The sequence below is a fragment of the Oncorhynchus clarkii genome, chromosome 18, assembly GCF_045791955.1.
Source record: "Oncorhynchus clarkii lewisi isolate Uvic-CL-2024 chromosome 18, UVic_Ocla_1.0, whole genome shotgun sequence".
NCBI classification, from domain to species: domain Eukaryota; kingdom Metazoa; phylum Chordata; class Actinopteri; order Salmoniformes; family Salmonidae; genus Oncorhynchus; species Oncorhynchus clarkii.
In genome coordinates this window covers 30907913-30928861 of record NC_092164.1, presented here as the reverse complement: position 1 = coordinate 30928861, position 20949 = coordinate 30907913, and positions in this window count along the sequence as shown.

Below are 20949 nucleotides of genomic sequence, written 5' to 3'. Positions count from 1 at the left end.
GAGATGCTTCTTACGGAGCCACTCCTTAGTTGCCCTGGCTGTGTGTTTCGTGTCGTTGTCATGCTGGAAGACCCAGCCACGACCCATCTTCAATGCTCTTACTGAGGGAAGGAGGTTGTTGGCCAAGATCTCGTGATACATGGCCCCATCCAATACGGTGCAGTCGTCCTGTCCCCTTTGCAGAAAAGCATCCCCAAAGAATGATTTTTCCACCTCCATGCTTCACGTTTGGGATGGTGTTCTTGGGGTTGTACTTATCCTTCTTCTTCCTCCAAACACGGCGAGTGGAGTTTGGACCAAAAAGCTATATTTTTCTCATCAGACCACATGACCTTCTCCCATTCCTCCTCTGGATCATCCAGATGGTCATTGGCAAACTTCAGACGGGCCTGGACATGCGCTAGCTTGAGCAGGGGGACCTTGCGTGCGCTGCAGGATTTTAATCCATGACGGCGTAGTGTGTTACTAATGGTTTTCTTTGAGACTGTGGTCCCAGCTCTCTTCAGGTCATTGACCAGGTCCTGGACTGGCAGTTCGATGACCTGCCAAAATCTCTGAAACAACTTTGGAGGCGGCTTATGGTAGAGAAATTAACATTAAATCTCTAGCAACAGCTCTGGTGGACATTCCTGCATAACATTTGCATGTTCCTTTAAAACTTGAGACGTTTGTAGCATTGTGTTGTGTGACAAAACTGCACATTTTAGAGTGGTCTTTTACGGTCCCCACCACAAGGTGCATCTGTGGAATGATCATGCTGTTTAATCAGGTTCTTGATATGCCACACATGTCAGGTGGATGGATTATCTTGACAAAGGATAAAATGCTTACTAACTAATTTGAGAGAAATCAATTGTATGGACAATTTCTGGGATGTTTTATTTCAGCTCAGGAAACATGGGACCAAGACTTTACATGTTGCGTTCATATATTTTTTCAGTATACAGTGCATTCAGAAAGTATTCAGACCCCTTGACTTTTACCATATTTGGTTAGGTTACAGCCTTTTTCTAAAAATGTATTTTTATTTTTATAATTACCTCATCAATCTACAAACAATATCCCATACCGTCACACAAATTATCAAGGAACCTGCCAGGTACAACCTTAAATCCGTAACCATGGGCACCCTCATAGATATCATCCTGACCAACTTGCCCTCTAAATACCCCCCTGCTATCTTCAACCAGGATCTCAGCGATCACAGCCTCATTGCTTGTGTCCGTAATGGGTCGACCTCCCCACATCACTGTCAAACGCTCCCTAAAACACTTCAGCGAGCAGGCCTTTCTAATCGACCTGGCCCGGGTAATCCTGGAAGGATATAGACCTCATCCCGTCAGTAGAGGATGTCTGGTTGCCCTTTAAAAGTGCTTTCCTCACCATCTTCAATAAGCATTCCCCGTTCAAAAAATATAGAACTAAGAACAGATATAACCCTTAGTTCACCTCAGACTTGACTGCCCTTGACCAGCACAAAAATATCCTGTGGCGTACTGCATTAGCATCGAATAGCCCCCACGATATGCCATTTTTCAGGGAATTCAGGAACCAATATACACAGTCAGTTAGGAAAGCTAAGGCTAGCTTTTTCAAACAGAAATTTGCATCCTGTAGCACTAATCCCGAAAGGTTTTGGGACACTAATGTCCATGGAGAATAAGAGCACCTCCTCCCAGCTGCCCACTGCACTGAGGCTAGGAAACACTGTCACCACCGATAAATCTACAATAATCGATAATTTCAAGAAACATTTTTCTATGGCTTGCCATGCTTTCAACCTGGCTACCCCTACTCCGATCAACAGCTCTGCACCCCCCGCAGAAACTCGCCAAAATCCACCCACTTCTCCTTCACCCAAATCCAGACAGCTGATGTTCTGAAAGAGCTGCAAATTCTGGATCCCAACAAAGTAGCTGGGCTAGACAATCTGTACCCTCTCTTTCTAAAATGATCCACCGAAATTGTTGCAACCCCTATTACTAGCCTATTCAAATCAAATCAAATGTATTTATATAGCTCTTTGTACATCAGCTGATATCTCAAAGTGCTGTACAGAAACCCAGCCTAAAACCCCAAACAGCAAGCAATGCAGGTGTAGAAGCACATTCAACCTCTCTTTCGTATTGTCTGAGATCCCCAAAGATTGGAAAGCTGCCAAGGTCATCCCTCTCTTCAAAGGGGAGACACTCTAGACCCAAATTGTTATAGACCTATATCCATCCTACCCTGCCTTTCTAAAATCTTCAAAAACCAAGTTAACAAACAGATCACCGACCATTTCGAATCTCCACTATGCAGTCTGGTTTCCGAGCTGGTCATGGGTGCACTTCAGCCATGCTCAAGGTCCTAAACGATATCATAACCGCCATCGAGGAGAGACAGTCCTGTTCAGTTGTCTTCATCGACCTGGCCAAGGATTTTGACTCTGTCAATCACTACATTCTTATCGGCAGACTCAATAGCCTTGGTTTCTCAAATGACTGACTCGCCTGGTTCACCAACTACTTCTCAGATAGAGTTCAGTGTGTCAAATCGGATGCCTGTTGTCCGGACCTCTGGCAGTGTCTATGGGGGTGCCACAGAGTTCAATTCTCGGGCCGACTCTTTTCTCTGTATAAATCAATGATGTCGCTCCTGCTGCTGGTGATTCTCTGATCCACCTCTACGCAGACGTTACCATTCTGTATACATCTGGCCCTTCTTTGGACACTGTCTTAGCAAACCTCAGCTTCCTATTTCGCAACAAAGCCTCCTTCACTCGTGCTGCCAAACATACCCTTGTAAAACTGACTATCCTACCAATCCTTGACTTCGAAAATGTCATTTACAAAATAGCCTCCGACACTCTACTCAGCAAATTGGATGTAGTCTATCACAGTGCCATATGTTTTGTCACCAAAGCCCCATATACTACTCACCACTGAGACCTGTATGCTCTCGTTGGCTGGCCCTGCTACATACAGTACTCGTCACCAAACCCACTGGCTCCAGGTCACCTATAAGTCTTTGCTAGGTAAAGCCCCACCTTATCTCAACTCACTGGTCACCATAGCAACACCCACCCGTAGCACGCGCTGCAGCAGGAATATTTCACTGGTCATCCCCAAAGCCAACACTTACTTTGGCCGCCTTTCCTTACAGTTCTCTGCTGCCAATGATTGGAATGAATTGCAAAAATCACTGAAGTTGGAGACTTATCTCTCTCTCTAACTTTAAGCATCAGCTGTCAGAGCAGCTTACCGATCACTGTACCTGTATACAGCTCATCTGTAAATACCACACCCAACAACCTCATCCCCATATTGTTATTTATTTATTTATTTATTTTTTGCCCTTTCGCACCCCAGTATCTCTACTTGCACATCATCATCTGTACATCTATCACTCCAGTTTTAATGCTAAATTGTAATTGTTTCGCCTCTATGGCCTATTTATTGTCTTACCGCCCTTATCTTACTACACTTACACACGCTGTACATAGATGTTTCTATTGTGTTATTGACTGTTATTGTTTATGTGTAACTCTGTGTTGTTGTTTTTGTCGCACTGCTTTGCTTTGGCCAGGGTTATGGTTGTAAATGAGAACTTGTTCTCAACTGGTCTACATGGTTAAATAAAGGTTAAATAAATAAAATACTGACAAAGCGAACATTTTACAAATTCATAATATTTTGTAAACAGAAACACCTTATTTACGTAAGTATTTAGACCCTTTGCTATGAGACTCGAAATTGAGCTCAGGTACAGCCTGTTTCCATTGTAAATTCAATTGATTGGACATGATTTGGAAAGGCACACACCTGTCTATATAAGGTCCCACAGTTGACAGTGCATGTCAGAGCAAAAACCAAGCCATGAGGTCGAAATAATTATCCGTAGAGGTACTAGACAGGATTGTGCCAAGGCACAGATCTGGGGAAGGGTACCAAAACATTTCTGCAGCATTGAAGGTCCCCAAAAACACAGTGGGCTTCATCATTCTTAAATGGAAAAAGTTTGCAACCACCAAGACACTTCCCAGAGCTGGCCTTCCAGATGGACAACCATCTCTGCAGCACTCCACAAATCAGGTCTTTGGTAGAGTGGCTAGATGGAAGCTATTCCTCAGTGAAAGGCACATGACAGTCAACTTGGAGTTAGTCAAAAGGCACCTAAAGGACTCTCAGACCATGAGAAACAAGATTCTCTGGTCTGATGAAACCAAGATGGAACTCTTTGGCCTGAATGGAAAGTGTTACGTCTGGAGGAAACCTGGCACCATCCCTATGGTGTAGCATGGTGGTGGCAGCATCACGCTGTGGATATGTTTTTCAGCGGCATGGACTGGGAGACTAGTCAGAATCAAGGGAAAGATGAAGGGAGCAAAGTAAAGAGAGATCCTTGATGAAAACCTGCTCCAGAGTGCTCAGGACCTCAGACTGAGGTGAAGGTTCACCTTCCAACAGGACAATGACCCTAAGCACACAGCCAAGGCAATGCATGAATGACTTCGGAGACAGCTAGACCCCAGACTTGAACCCGATCAAACATCTCTGGAGAGATCTGAAAATAGCTGTGCATCAATTCTCCCCATCCAACCTGACAGAGCTTGAGAGGGTCTGCAGAGAAGAATGGGAGAAACTCCCCAAATATAGGTGTGCCAAGCTTGTAACGTCATTCCCAAGAATCCTCAAGGCAGTACTCGCTGCCAAAGGTGCTTCAACAAAGTTCTGAGTAAAGGGTCTGAATATTAATGTAAATGTGATATTTCATTTTTTTGGGGGCAAACATTTCTAAAACACTATACATTTCTAAAACACTATATATAGTAAAACTGAAGAGTAAGACTAAAATGCATCAACTATTCCATCCAATAAGAAGGAAGTAAAGGGGGGGGGGGTGGCCTCCCTTAAAAGTCCAATTTAGTTTTTATCGCAATATCAATTCATTTCTGGATAACAATTCAAAAATGAACAAAAATAGCTTCTTAGAAAGATGGTATATCTCAAGCAAGAATTTTGCTAGGATTGTCTAGGAGTGCTCTGAGAGATGGGCCTATTTGGGGGAGCCTAATGGGAGGAGCCTCTGTACGTAAACCTGTGATACTCCGTTTAGTATGATTTGTTATGTTAGGTTGCATTATGAATGGGATAGCGGTAATACAATATCATACGAACTAGATGATGAATGGAATGGTGGTCGTGCAATATCATACGAACTAGATTATGAATGGAATTGTGGTCCTTCAATATCATACGAACTAGATTATGAATGGAATAGTGGTCGTGCAATTCGAACTAGATTATGAATGGAATAGTGCTCGTACAATATCATGCAAATTAGAGAACATACACTGAGTATACAAAACATTAGGAACACCTGCTCTTTCCATGACACAGGTGTCCTGGTCAGTCTATGATCCCTTATTGATGTCACCTTTTAAATCCACTTCAATCAGTGTAAATGAAGGTGAGGAGAAAAATGAAAGAAGTATTTTTCAAGCCTTGAGACAGTTGAGTCATGGATTGTGTATGTGTGCCATTCAGAGGGTGAATGGGCAAGAGAAAATATTTAAGTGCCTTTGAAAAGGGTATGGTAGGAGGTGCAGGCGCACCGGTTTTAGTGTGTCAAGAACTGCAATGCTTCTGGATTTCCCTGTGTGTATCAAGAATCACCCAAAGGACATCCAGCCAACTTGACACAACTGTGGGAAGCATTGGAATCAACATGGGCAAGCATCCCTGTGGAATGCTTTTGACACCTTCTAGTCCATGCCCCGACTAATTGAGGCTGTTCTGAGGGCTAAAGGTGTTCCTAATGTTTTGTACACTTACTGTATAGTATCATAAGTTTTACCTGGTCATACAATAGCATACAAATTGTATGAAGTTAGTTATTATTCATCTTGAAGGATGTATAGTATTATATTTTATATCTTTCTCTGAGATCAGGTTGCTTGTTGTGTTGTAACAACAAAGGAGAATTACGGGAAGAATTTGAGCCTAGTGTGCTGATATTTGTTGCTTACTGCATTCGTTTTTACTAAACAGTACGTTCTAAATAGTATTTAGTACAATTAGAACACAGTATGCAATTTAAGTAGTAAACAAGACAGATTTCCGACACAGCCAATGACTCCTCAGCTATTGAGTCTATTGAGCTGTGGAAGTATCCGTCCATGTTACTGCTTATTGTTATCCTCTTCCTTGTTATACAACCTAACGATTTTGAGCATGGACTAGTAATAGCTTCATCATACAGGGGGCAATTATTTACAGTGCTTTGTGTAACAACAACGTCCCTGAGCTACAGAACACTCTGGACATGCTCTAAAAATGGTGCAAATATGTCGGTTTGCTTGTTATTGTGAAGGTTATCAACAGCATGTCTTGATTCATTTGTCAATGTACAGTATTAAACTCTTGCGCCAGAAGTACGTACACACGGCAAGGGGCCATTTCAGTGTTCCCAAAAATGGCATCCATTCGTCATGCAGTTCATTTGATGACACCCTGTTGGTGCCTGTCGTAGTCACTGTTATCAAGATGTACTGCCCTGTAGATGTCCTCACCGATGTCCTCACTGTTGGTGTTTTTATTGACATGCTGTTCCTCCTATCTTTTATTTGAAAACACAATCTCTAACGTCAGAAAAATTTTGTTTACAAAAATATATTTGTATTTATTATGGATCCCGTTAGCAAAATTGAGGCAGTTTATTCCATTTTTAAACATGACAATGCATTCACAGATTTCACAACACACTGTGTGCCCTCAGGCCCCTACTCCCCCACTACCACATATCTACATTACTAAATCCTTGTATATGTATTGTGTGTGCGTGTGCGTGTGTGCCAATGTTTGTGTTGCTTCACAATCCCCACTGTTCCAAAAGTTGTTGTTTTTTAAATCTAATTTACTGCTTGCGTCAGTTACTTGATATAGAATAGAGTTCCATGTAGTCATGGCTCTATGTAGTACTATGCGCCTCCCATAGTCTGTTCTGGACTTGGGGACTTTGAAGAGACCTCTTGTGGCATGTCTTGTGGGTTATGCATGGGTGTCCGAGCTGTGTGCCAGTAGTTTAGACAGACAGCTCGGTGCATTAAACATGTCAATACCTCTCATAAATAAAAGTTGTGATCTAGTCAATCTCTCCTCCACTTTCAGCCAGGAGAGATTGACATGCATATTATTAATATTAGCTCTCTGTGTATATCCAAGGGCCAGCCGTGCTGCTCTGTTCTGAGCCAATTGCAATTTTCCTAAGTCCTTTTCTGTGGCATACTACTGCATCAATATGTTTTGACCATGACAGTTTACAATCTAGTGTTACTCCAAGCAGTTTAATCTCTCTCAACTTGCTCAATTTCCACATTATTTAGTACAAGATTTAGTTGAGGTTTAGGGTTTAGCGAGTGTTTTGTTCCAAATACAATGCTTTTAGTTTAAGAAATATTTAGGGCTAACATTCCTTGTCACCCACTCTGAAACTAACTGCAGCTCTTTGTTGAGTTGCCCCCAGCCTTTCAGAAAATACGTGTACAGTTTGATTAACTTGTCACCACTTTGTGCCATTGGAGATGGAGTTTGTTTTGTTTCTCAGAGTAGCCTGCCTAAGCAAAATAGGGAATGTTAAGGGTAGTAGCCTCCAGTACGGGACATCGGGCAAGATTGTAATTGTCTCTGTATTAGATTCTCTGCCATTGTCATTGTTCACTGTCATTGTCTCTGTCATAGATTCAAAAGCAAATACAACAAATGCATTATATTCCCAAAGCATCTCAACTGATAGAGTTGGATTTAATGTGTCTATAGTCTGTACTCACTACAGATGTAGAGTTGTTGGGAAACACAACAAACTGTACAGATACAGGGAGGGATAGGGCCTAAACAAAGATCATCTGCGATTTAATCCGTGCTTGTAAGAATTGTTGTACTGACAGTGCTTGTAAGAATTGTTGTACTGACAGTGCCTCTAAGAATTGTTGTACTGACAGTGCTTCTAAGAATTGTTGTACTGACAGTGCTTCTAAGAATTGTTGTACTGACAGTGCTTGTAAGAATTGTTGTACTGACAGTGCTTCTAAGAATTGTTGTACTGACAGTGCTTGCTTCCCTGGCCGTTCCTTGATATTTCTTGACCCATTCTGTTCAATTTGCCACTGTAAAGGATGGACTCAGGAGGAAAAAGACCACACACTTGCATAGCATGTTTTCAAACATTTGTATTTCTCCAGCATCATCCTTTCTTCACCTTTGCTGTCACAGTAAAACCATGTATTTCTCTGCCATCCGTTCTTCATCCTGTTTGTCATAGAGGAGCTTTTTAAGCCACGGTCACCACTCAGCGCACACCGTTACATTCTTCTGATGTTTTCTCAGACTCTGCACTGCTCTGGTGGAGGTCCTTCTACTCAGTGGACTCTTCTCCTCCTTGCACCACTTCACATGACGTGCATCATGCACACATCGAACAGAGCGTGGCCTCACATCACAAGGCCTGCGTTGATGACACACGCAATTTGAGCATATATTACCATCATCAGCATAATGGTGGAAGAGGATGGACATACGTTACCAAGGGACTATGTGTTAGTGTCTATCCTGCTCACAGTAGACATTAAACACACTTGATAGACCAAATGCACAACCGGATGATATGTATTGTAGTGTACGTTAGATTTCCTCTTGGTGTGTGATGTCAGCACTTGACCTAATTTCCATTCACCTTGGTTTGGTTAGTCCTCCAGTTCATTTTGATGAGCCCCTTAAGGGAATTATTGATGTGAGGATTTTATTTTAAAGGCCCAGTGCAGTAAAGAAAACAGATGTTCCTTTGTTTATATATATTTCCATACAATGAGGTTGGAATAATACTGTGAAATTGTGAAAATTATGATAATGCCCTTTTAGTGTGGGAGCTGTTTTTTTTTTTTTGAACACCTAAAACTTCAGCCTGTTGTGAAGGGATGGAGTTTTGACCTGCGTGGGGACATCACCAGGTGGTAAATTAGTTAATAGACCAATAAGAAAGAGAGTTCCAAACCTCTCTGCCAATAACAGAGAGTTTTCAGTTTTAGCCTCCACACTCAGTCCAGACGGTCCTAGCAAAATTATTGCTTGAAACAAACTGCTCTTTGCTAAGAAACTATTTGTTTCTTTTTGACCGTTTTAATTGAAAACATTTACAGTAAGGTACTTAATTTTTACCCAGAAATGATTTGATATTAAGATAAAAATGGCTGCATTGGACCTATTGGAAGTATATTTGCTGAATATTGTCATCATATGAACACTTACTGTACATATTACGTAAACTAACATAATTATCAACAGGTCACTATGACAGCAACTATCAACATAGCCAAAAAATGCAAACTTCATCGATCCCATCGAGGGAGGAGCAGCTTTTTTTATATGACATATATCTGTTTTTGAGTGCACTTGAAATATGCAGCATGCAATACGAATTGACTTAAGCGTATGAGGAAGTAACTCTGTTGACCATTTAGACACTTTATTGAACGCTAGCCAATGTTACAGTTTGACTAGCCTAGCCAGCTCCCTGTAAATGTACATTTGTATTTCATTAGCAACAGTATATTTCTGAGTGAATTACATTTTTCAATCATGTTTTGGCAAGATTATATGTCTCATTTCAAGTAGCTAGCTGCAGGCTAAATAAACATTCAATCACATACCTTTCATAGAAAGCCACATGATTTTTAAACCAGACGGGTTCTCAAATAGCAGCTGCCCAATACCATGATGGGCAAAGATAATGATGCGTTGGAATATAAGGTATGGAGAATGATAAAAGCCTGTGGGATTATAGAAAAAGTAGTTGGGAAATGAATGTTTGAGTTTCAGATACTAAATGTTCAGTGAATGTGAGTATATTTAGATGGTTTTACATGATTAACTTTCCTACTTACCTTCTAAAAGCTGACGATACCAACATTTTGCCACATTCATTATTCTACTAACTATGACTGAGTGTGGGTCATGTTTTCCATAATGTAAGTTTCATGCATATACATTCCAACAAAGAACACCATCACAAATAGTGATTCACCATTATTTATTTAGTACAGAAACAAATAGTAAAGGTGTCTCAGGCAGTATTTAAAGTATCTAAATATAGTGTAACCTACCAGTCAACGTATATCTAATGCCATGGAGGGCACAATCTTACAATGTTGCTGTCCAGAAATGAGAGCTTTACCATCTATGCCAAAAGCCTGGGCCTCTGATGGATACTGTAGAACTGTCATCAACACATGCTTCAGTGTCCCCCCTTCTCTCTAGGAGCATTTGTGTGCCCAGGCCCCTTTGGCGTATCGAAAGGATTCCACTCTGGTCACCAATGTAGCTGACCGATGTAGAGAGGGACAAGTGCCTTAGCAGAATGCAATCTAAAACTTGTGTGGTCCAGCGATGAGAGCTCTACTATCTATGGCAAAGCATGGGCTCCTGACGGGGACAATATAATTCTCCCCACTGCATGTTACAATAGTAAAATAATCTGTTTGTCACCTGTTAAACTAATTAATCACCGAATTTAGTCTTCAAGATGCTCAAATAAGCACGTGTATCTGTAGTTGGTGTTCTTCAACTCTAAAATGGGGCGGCAGGGTGGCCAAGTGGTTAGAGTGTTGGACTAGTAACCGAAAGGTTACTATTTTCAGGTCATGCCATGGGTTTTCAAGTAGATTTAAGTCAAAACTGTAACTTGGCCCCTCAGGAACATTCACTGTCTTCTTGGTAAGCAACTCCAGTGTAGATTTTGCCTTGTGGTTTAGGTTATTGTCCTGCTGTAATATGAATTCATCTCTCAGTGTCTGGTGGAAAGCAGATTGAACCAGGTTTTCATCTAGGATTTTGTCTGCTTAGCTCCATTCCATTTATTTTTTATCCTGGAAAACTCCCCAGCCCTTAACGATTACAAGCATACCCATAACATGATGCAGCCATCACTATGCTTAAAAATGGGGAGAGTAGTACTCAGTAATGTATTGGATTTGCCTTTTTATTCAGGACAAAGAGTTAATTGCTTTGCCACCGTTTTTTCAATATTACTTTAGTGCCTTGTTGCAAATAGGATGCATATTTTGGTATATTTTTATTCTGTACAGCTTCTTTCTGTCAATTAGGTTACTATTGTGGAGTAACTACAATGTTGTTGATCCTCAGTTCTCTCTTATCATAGCCAATCAACTCTGTTACTGTTTTAAAGTCACAATCGCTGAGCGGTTTCCTTCCTCTCTGGCAACTGAGTTAGGAACGACGCCTGTATCTTTGTAGTGACTGGGTGCATTGATACACCATCCAAAGTGGAATTAATACGCTTCACTATATTCAAAGGGATATTCGATGTCTACCAATAGGTGCCCTTCTCTCCATGGTCTTTGTGGTTGAATGACCTTACAGGTGTTGTGTGTGGGGTGTACAGAGATGAGATCCCATGAGATCCCATTAAACAATATTATTGCAAACAAAGTGAGTCCATGCAACTTATTATGTGACTTGTTAAGTACATTTTTACTCCTGAAAATGTGTAAAAACATAACTTTATCCACTTTATCATAATGGGGTATTGTGTATAGGCCAGTAACACAAAAATCTGAATTTAATTCATTTTAAATGCAGACTAACACAACAAAATGTGGAAAAAGTCAAGGGGTGTGATGAATGCTTTCTGAAGGCACTGTACATAGTGATGGCAGGGCTAGTTCAAACTGCAGGGCTTGGTGAATAGATCATGGGAGACAAAAGTAAGGGACGATAATGAATAAAGATGCTCAAACAAGCACATGTATCTGTAGTGGGTGTTCTTCAACTCTGAAATGCACTAGACTGTAACACAAAACCCACAAAGAAAAGACAACAGGCAAATGCATATGTGGTCCCAATGTCTGAATAGTGACGGCAGAGCGAGTTCAAACTGCAGAAGGATGGTTCTCCTCACAGGTGAGTGAAACAGACTATACTTGGTGAATAGACCTTTGTGATCTCTGGGAGCAGGACACAGGGGAGCTGAAAATATTGTGTGAGACAGAAGTGAGAGACAAGAATGAATCAAATAAATCATCACAGCAAAGGAATGTAGTTTGTGAGCTCAAAAATGAACATCCTGACAGTCTGAGACTGGGTGATCACCAGTCATTCTACTCCAACTATTGACAGGGATAATGTGGCATTCCTTATTTGTCAGTATGAATGAAGTTAGTGGGCAACTTGTCCAATAGATTTTTGAAGTCTTCAATTTTTACATGGACCGATAGCTAAAGCGGTCCTTGACCAAGAATGACATGCAAGCTAGTGATAAAGCTATCTGCTTCTGCTAGCTAGCAACAGATCTGCTTGTTGCAACTACCAAGCTCACTCTTCTAAATTGGGAGTCATTTTACAGCTTACACTGATTGTATGACATTTCTGTAACAAAATAGTTAGATTACAAATTAGTAAGCAAGACTTTACCTGATCTCTCGAGATGTCACCAACTGTCTACTACCTTGACATTGGTGCAAAGTACTTGAGTAAAAATACTTAAGTTGTTTTTTGGGGTATCTGTACTTTACTTTATCATTTCTATTTTTGACAACTTTTACTTTACTACATTCCTAAAAACTTCTTAAAAACGTTTTACTTCATACAGGAATTTTATATTATTTATACTTTAACTGTTGCTTCCTCCAACACATTGGTGCGGGTGGCTCAAATTATGCTCAAATTGCGTGTGTCATCAACGCAGGCCTTCTGTTGTGAAGACGGGGCGATGTGAGGCCACGCTCTGTTCGATGTGTGCATCGTGTGAAGTGGTGCAAGGAGGAGAAGAGTCCTCCACCAGAGCAGTGAAGAGTCTGAGGAGGCATCAGAAGAATGTAACGGTGTGCGCTGCGCCTGGCTTCCGGGTTGGATGTACATTGTGTCAAGAAGCAGTGCGGCTTGGTTGGGTTGTGTTTCGGAGGACGCATGGCTCTCAACCTTCGCCTCTTGAGTCCGTACGGGAGTTGCAGCGACAAGACTAACTACTACCAATTGGGGAGAAAAGGGGGTAAAATAAAAAAATACTTTTACTTGAGTCATTTTCTCTTAAGGTATCTTTACTTGTACTCAAGTATGACATTTGGGTACTTATTCCACCACTGTGCCTTAGATACAGATAACGTGATTGGCAGACGTGATCAGCAGAGATAGTAGAATGGATAGTACACAAGTTTTGATTGATTTACAGTTTAGTACTCAGCGAGGTTTGCCTGTCCAGCTAGCAAACATTAAAGTATTTTGAAAATCTAAAACTGACATTTCCAACAAACGGAAATGTGCTCAGAATAAATAAATATACACAATATGTAAAAACCAGCTCCTCCATCGACAGTGATTGATCATCTCCAAAACTAAAGCAGATAGTCCAACACCTAACACTATCATTTTAATTTATTGGTCAAGAGTTTGTTTACTATTTTCCCTCTACATTATGGTGTCAATCATTAGGGTCCAACTGTGTCAGAATGCTATGCCAATTATGATTATTAAGAGGTAGGCAGCACAAGGTCATTGCACTACTACCGTAATAATAATAATATCATTTTCTAATTATTAAGATGTAATTATTAATTAAAAACGGTTTAATAATAATAATATTCTTAACTTAATAAGAAGTCCTCTTATCTTTTTACACATTTGGTAGTTTGGGAGGCAATGTTGTTTTGCTCCTATTTCTGATTTCCAATGTTATTACCTGACCTTTACAGACCCATAGAAATAGATATTCTGGGGTTATTTTCATTCACAGATTGAGTCACTTCAGTACATGAGGGAAATGTGTTGCTTTTATAGAATCCTACAGTTTTTTTACAATCTTCCTCAATGTGCCGTTTCACACAGATCCACAATTTTGGCAAACACGTTGAAACTTTTCTTTCACGGTGTTACTTTCCTCACTTATTTTAGTGTACACCTGTTACATAATTTATTTTGCCACAGTTCCTGCTTTCACTTCAATGACCAATGGAGAAATTGCCATGTGGTTGGATTACCTACCTATAACTTTAACGCCTGTGTTACTGTTTTCCTCCTCTTCTGACGAGGAGTATGAAGGATCGGACCAATGCGCAGCGTGGTAAGTGTTCATGTCATATTTATTAAACTGACCACAAACATAACAAAGGCGAAACCACAAAAACAAAACAGTCCTATTAGGTCACAAAACAGGAAACAACTACCCACAACCATTGGTGGGAAAACAGGCTGCCTAAGTATGGTTCTCAATCAGAGACAACGATAAACAGCTGCCTGATTGGGAACCATATCAGGCCAAACACAGCAATACAAAAACATAGAACAACACATAGAATGCCCACCCCAACTCACGCCCTGACCAAACTAAAATAGAGACATAAAAAAGGAACTAAGGTCAGGACGTGACAGCCTGTCATGCCCTGACCATAGAGAGACTTTGTTTTTCTATGGTATAGTAGGTCAGGGCGTGACTGGGGGGTTTTCTAGTTATTCTTTTCTATGTGGGGTTCTAGTTTAGTTTTTCTATGTTGGTGTTTAGTATGATTCCCAATTAGAGGCAGCTGGCTATCGTTGTCACTAATTGGGGATCAGCAGGGTAGCCTAGTGGTTAGAGCGTTGGACTAGTAACCGGAAGGTTGCGAGTTCAAACCCCCGAGCTGACAAGGTACAAATCTGTCGTTCTGCCCCTGAACAGGCAGTTAACCCACTGTTCCCAGGCCGTCATTGAAAATAAGAATTTGTTCTTAACTGACTTGCCTGGCTAAATAAAGGTAAAAAAAAAAAAAAAAAAAAAAAATATTTAAGTAGCATTTTCCTCGCCTGTGTTTTATGGGATATTGTTTTGAGTTAGTGCACGTAAGCACTTCTTTAGTCACGGGTCGTTGTTCTATTGTTTATCGTTTGTTTCACTTTATAATAAATTATGTGGAAACCATATCGCGCTGCGCTTTGGTCCGTCTCCACAAACAAACATGACAACGCCTCTGTAGCATAATTAGTCAAGTCACATTCCTGAAAGATATGATGACATGGTGTATTTGGAATACATTATCAGTTGATGGAACACATTAGTACTTCAGGCTGCCTTGAAAGATGTATCTATATAAAATTGGGATATCACTCAGATGACTGAAAAGAAATGCGAGTGTCACTTGTCAATGTTGTTTATGAATGGAAAAGTAGTGCTTGCTTGCCAAGTCTAATGTTTTCAACTTCCATTACTGTCAATCCACTGTTATTCTTCTAATTCATTGCTTCCTACATTTAAAAAGTACATGTCGGCATCAGAAATGGCTCCCGATTCCCTATATAGAGCCCCATGGGCCCTGGTCAAAAGTAGTGCACTATATTGGAAATAGGGTACCATTTGGGAGGCAACCTATGTCAGATTGGTTCATGTTGCTGTAGCCACCCTGACAGAGTGTATAATAGTGTTATTTCCTTTCAGAGCCAGTCACAGCCAGTCAAAAAGCAGTTTGAATTCTACTCTGACTCCTTCACAGTGAGATGTGATGTATTCTGATGATTGGGACGTCTAATGAATCACACAAAAATTATACAGGAGAGTTTGTATAATATGCATTTGTCTGCGTCCCAAACAGCACCTTATTAATTGTATAGGGCTCTGGTCAAATTGATTGCACTTAATAGGGAATAAGGTGCCATTTGGGACAAAACCCATTGTGTCAAGTGCCTCTGATAAAAATCTGGAAAGTTCTCTGTGACAGCAGAGTGATCCAATTAAGATAGGTCTGTGCATGTCTAGTCTATACATGAGCGTTCACACACGCACACACATGCTGATCAGCATCTTTATGTGAGTAGTACCACATCTAATAGTACCATCATGTCCTCTGAGTGAATTCAGCGCACATTGACTCATAACGTTACATGTCTTAATTAGATCTCTTGGCACATTGGATAGTGATTAATCTAATATTATTAAAGAGGAAACATGAATGACATATTACATTGTCCTTGGGATGTTCTCCCTGCTGAGATAATAGAGTGAACCTATCATTAGATTGGTTACGTATATGCCAGATTATGAAGGCTCTCCTCATTTCGTTTGGTTGTTGCACGTCATACAGTATAGCCTGATATTGATATTTTTATATACAAATAAACATGAGCTGTTTTTAGCCTGCTTCTTATCCGCCAGCTATGCACCATCCATATAACTGTTTCTCTCTGGCCTCCTTATGATTTAAGCATACAAAGACCAAGATGCATCTCTAGTTGAGCACAACAGATTTTTCATTTGAATGTATTTATTGCCCACTGAGTTTGTGATCCAAAAGGAGAGCAAAACAATCCTTTCCTCACAGGTCTGCTGACCCAGAGAAGTGTCTGACCCAGAGAAGTGTCTGATCCAGAGAAGTGTCTGACCCAGAGAAGTGTCTGATCCAGAGAAGTGTCTGACCCAGAGAAGTTTTTGACCCAGAGAAGTGTCTGACCCAGAGAAGTTTTTGACCCAGAGAAGTGTCTGACCCAGAGAGGTGTCTGACCCAGAGAAGTGTCCGACCCAGAGAAGTGTCTGACCACGAGAAGTTTCTGACCCAGAGAAGTGTCTGATCCAGAGAAGTGTCTGACCCAGAGAAATGTCTGACCCAGAGAAGTGTCTGACCCAGAGAAATGTCTGACCCAGAGAAGTGTCTGACCCAGAGAAGTGTCTGATCCAGAGAAGTGTCTGACCCAGAGAAGTGTCTGCTTGTGCGTGTGAAATACTTTCTACAAGATCAAATCGCACTGTTTTCACGAAGCCCCTCTCTCCATGTTTGTAAATGGGAGAGAGATTTTTTGGGGGGCTATAAAGTTGTGAAAAGGTACTTTTTGAGTAAAGGTTGTTGAGTCAAAGAAACAATCTCCTAACTTCCGTAACCACAGCATTCTTTATCAACCTCAAACACTGTGTACTTGGTCAACTTTAGAAATGCTTTTGTAATAAAGCGTACACAAGTACAATACAAGTACTGTATCCGAGCATATCCTCCCATCAATGTTTCTCTCATGACATCACAGTGAGCCCCTTGCAGAACTGATCAAAGAAGGTCCTTGAGACGACTGGAAATAAGAAGTACGTGTACTAATAAACAAGAGTCACCCTTGAAAAAGAGCTGTGGTTTCAAATGAAAAATTGTGAGGAAGAGAAGTGAAAGAGCCCCAGTAGTCTCCACAGCAAAACTCTGGCAAAAATGGACTTCCTGCCAGCCCAAATATGGGCAGCCATCGATGAGGTGTGCAACCAATGACTCATCAGCTAGCCACCTACGTACACTAGCCTAACATGAGATATAGATGGAAAGAGATAGAAAGATAGAGACATAAAAAATGAGAAAAGATATGAACCACTGCACCGGTTGAAAAAGCAACCTTGTGCACAGATATTGACCTGCAAACCAACCCGCATGTTAGGTTACATTCATAGATCTGACAGGAGAGACAAAGCTTCAGAGGGAAATGCACAGTTTCTGCAGACTGTGATAAGTCCTTTGTTCCATTGTAGGCAGTGAGTTGAAGTACACTATATATACAAAAGTGTGTGGACACCCCTTCAAATTAGTGGATTCTGATATTTCAGCCACACCCGTTGCTGACAGGTGTATAAAATTGAGCTCACAGCCATGCAATCTCCATAGAGAAACATTTTCAGTAGAATGGCCTTACTGATGAGCTCAGTGACTTTCAACGTGGCACCATCATAGAATGCCACCTTTCCAACAAGTCAGTTTGTCAAATTTCTGCCCTGCTAGAGCTGCCCCGGTCAACTGTAAGTGCTGTTAATGTGAAGTGGAAACGTCAACTCAGCCGTGGAGTGGTAGGCCACACAAGCTCACAGAATGGTACGCCTCAGTTGCAAAACTCACTACCGAGTTCCAAACTGCCTTTGGAAGCAACGTCGGTACAAGAACTGTTCGTCGGGAGCTTCATGAAATGGCTATGTAAGATCACTATGTGCAATGCCAAGCGTCGGCTGGAGTGGTGTAAAGCTGGCTGCCATTGGTCTCTGGAGCAGTGGAAACTTCTCCATCTGGCAGTCCGACAGACAAATGTCGTTTGGCGAATGCTAGGAGAACGCTACCTACCCCAATGCGTAGTGGCAACAATAAAGTTTGTTGGAGGAGAAATGGTGGTCTGGGGCTGTTTTTCATTGTTCGGGCTAGGCCTCTTAGTTCCAGTGAAGAAAAATCTTAATGCTATGTACAATGACATTCTGGACGATTCTGTGCTTCCAACATTGTGGCAACATTTTGGGGAAGGCCCTTTCCTGTTTCAGCATGACCATGCCCTCGTGCACAAAGCGAGGTCCATACAGAAATTTTTTGTAGAGATCGGTGTGGAAGAACTTGACCAGCCTGCAGAGAGCCCTGACCTCAACCCCATCGAAACACCTTTGGTTTGAGATTAATTGGAACGCAGACTGCGCAACCTCACTAATGCTCTTGTGGCTGAATGGAAGCAAATCCCTGCAGCAATGTTCCAACATCTAGTGGAAAGCCTTCCCAAAATGGCAGCATATTAACACCCATGATTTTGGAATGTTCGACGAGCAGGTGTCCACATACTTTTGGTCATGTAGTGAACATGTTGTGAGCACTTGTGTTTGTACACTGATTGTTCTACAATTGGTCCCTGATACATCAATATTATGCAGAGAACTTGAACAAAATGAATGACTGCATTTGTTTGTTCACAGGAGAAGTATTGTGAGAGGACAAATCCGAGACGCCGCCTATGATTGAAGTTAAAGGGAGTCATAGCTAGACAATACAAATGCTGATCAATGAGCACAAAACCACCCAGCTCGTACAGTAGTTTACCATTGTTAACCACGTTAGATGGTGACATCAATAAATACCACGGCAATGGATGTTTTGACATCTCTGTGTTCGATGCCGTATCTCAATTTGAGATACATACAGGGCACTGTTGTCTCATTGACTCATCTATTTCAGAGTTATTTCAATTTTAATTCATATGGCATGGAAAGTAAATATATGAAAGATGGGTCAGGTAAATGTAAACACAACTGGAGACACCTTTGTCACCTTTGGTACCTGTTATTGACACGGCAGCGCTACTGTAGCTAAACGAGTGTAGGAGGGTTTGTTAACTAACTGTAAACAATTTTAGCTGGCTAGCTAAAAATACAAAATGTTATTGCAAACCCATTGCTTCAGTGTGGGCACCAATGAATTGCTATTAGATAGTGCAGCATCTTTACGTAGTCAGCACTACTAATTCCTGAACTTAGCCTTACCTCACTATCTGGCCCCTGTTATGAATTGGCCTTCCTTTCCAACTCATCACTGCATAATCATGAAGGCCTAGTGATTCATATCATATTAGGTCTATGTCTCTCTAAAGGTGTTATGACATCATCAGTTTACCTCCCTACCTACAAAACAAGGGTTCCTCAGTATACCGTCCATCCAAATTATAATGCCTCTCTGGTACTGTTGTTGTTATAGTTGATCCAGAGACGAACAACAGACTGGTGTCTTGCTGATTTAAACAGGGTTTGCTTTGTTGGCAGGGTCCGTGGCAGCAACGTCCTGTTGATCATCACTGATACCAACACAAACACAAGCACCCTGTTGTGTCCACATCGACTCAGCTCAGTACTGAGGCCCTATAGGTTATCAATTGGAAAGTGATTTTGACAGACTGCATTGCCACACTAGGTGTCTTACCACCTGTAAAAGTCATTAATTGAGCTGGCCCATGTGGTTATTATATGGTTATGAAGTAAACCATGCTGCTACGGCCTATTATGCTGTAGACATGGTATGGAGTTTGTAGACCCTGCTGGATATTGCATTAGCCAAAGTCAATTTCCTACAATCGATCACCTGTTGTCTTTTCAAACGTCTTTCAGCCCAAATGCCCAATGCTACATGTTATATTGATCCCAATTCACAGGCATTATCTAACCAACGTTGACATTCAGTGGAACCAATCGTTGCTTGAGCCCTTGGACAATGGGCCAGAGTTTACCATGACTTCTAGATGAACACCAATGGGGTCATTGATCCAAGCCATTGTCTGTGTCCCAAATTTTCCCATTATAGTTCACACATTCTGCTCAGGGCCCATAGGGCTCTGGTCAAAAGAAGTGTACTATGTAGGGAATAGGTAGCCAATTGAAACACACACCATGAGACTCCAGCACTGCCCAGCCCTTGGCTGTCACTCACTTGGCCATCTTCACAAGAGGGAGAACAACACAGATGAGGAGTGAAGGCAAGGTATATGGAGAGAAAGTATCAGAGATGTCTGGGGATGAGAGGAGGTGAGAGATGGCGTCTGGGTGAGGAAAAAGCAGTGAGACTGTTTCTGTTTGAACTCCAGGAAGAGTAGCGGCTGCCTTGGCAACAGCTAATGGGGATCCTAATAAATACTAAATACTGTGTCTGCTTGTGCACACACTGGTGGTTTGTAGTAGGTGTATTATGTAATTGAGAATGACAGGCACATGTATTGTATTCTCTCTTGAACTGTATTCTATTACACTCTGTACAAAACTATAATAAGTATTTTAAAAACTTCCATTTTTTTACAGTCTGCAATCAATCAATATATTGGCTTAGTTTAGGTATTTAAGGTTTTGTTCTTATCTTACAACAAAGAGAGTAAACGTTCTTCTGAATGACAGTGCTCCTTGCAGTGACCTTACCTTCTTTCCTTCACTTCCTGTCCTTCTGCGAAGGCCTTATCTTTAAGTAGGTAGACCAGGCCACTCTGTCCCCACTAAGGATATCCAGGAATAAACCCACCCCTGTTACATAGACAGGTCATGGGGCACCCCATCATCATCGTGTGGGAGAAAGATGGACACTGGTCCCCATAATGGTTAAAGAGGATTGTTCTGTGTGTACAGGAAAGTAAGGGTATGGCTCTACAGTAAAGGGGGTATTTTAACTATTAAAGGCCTTCAGAG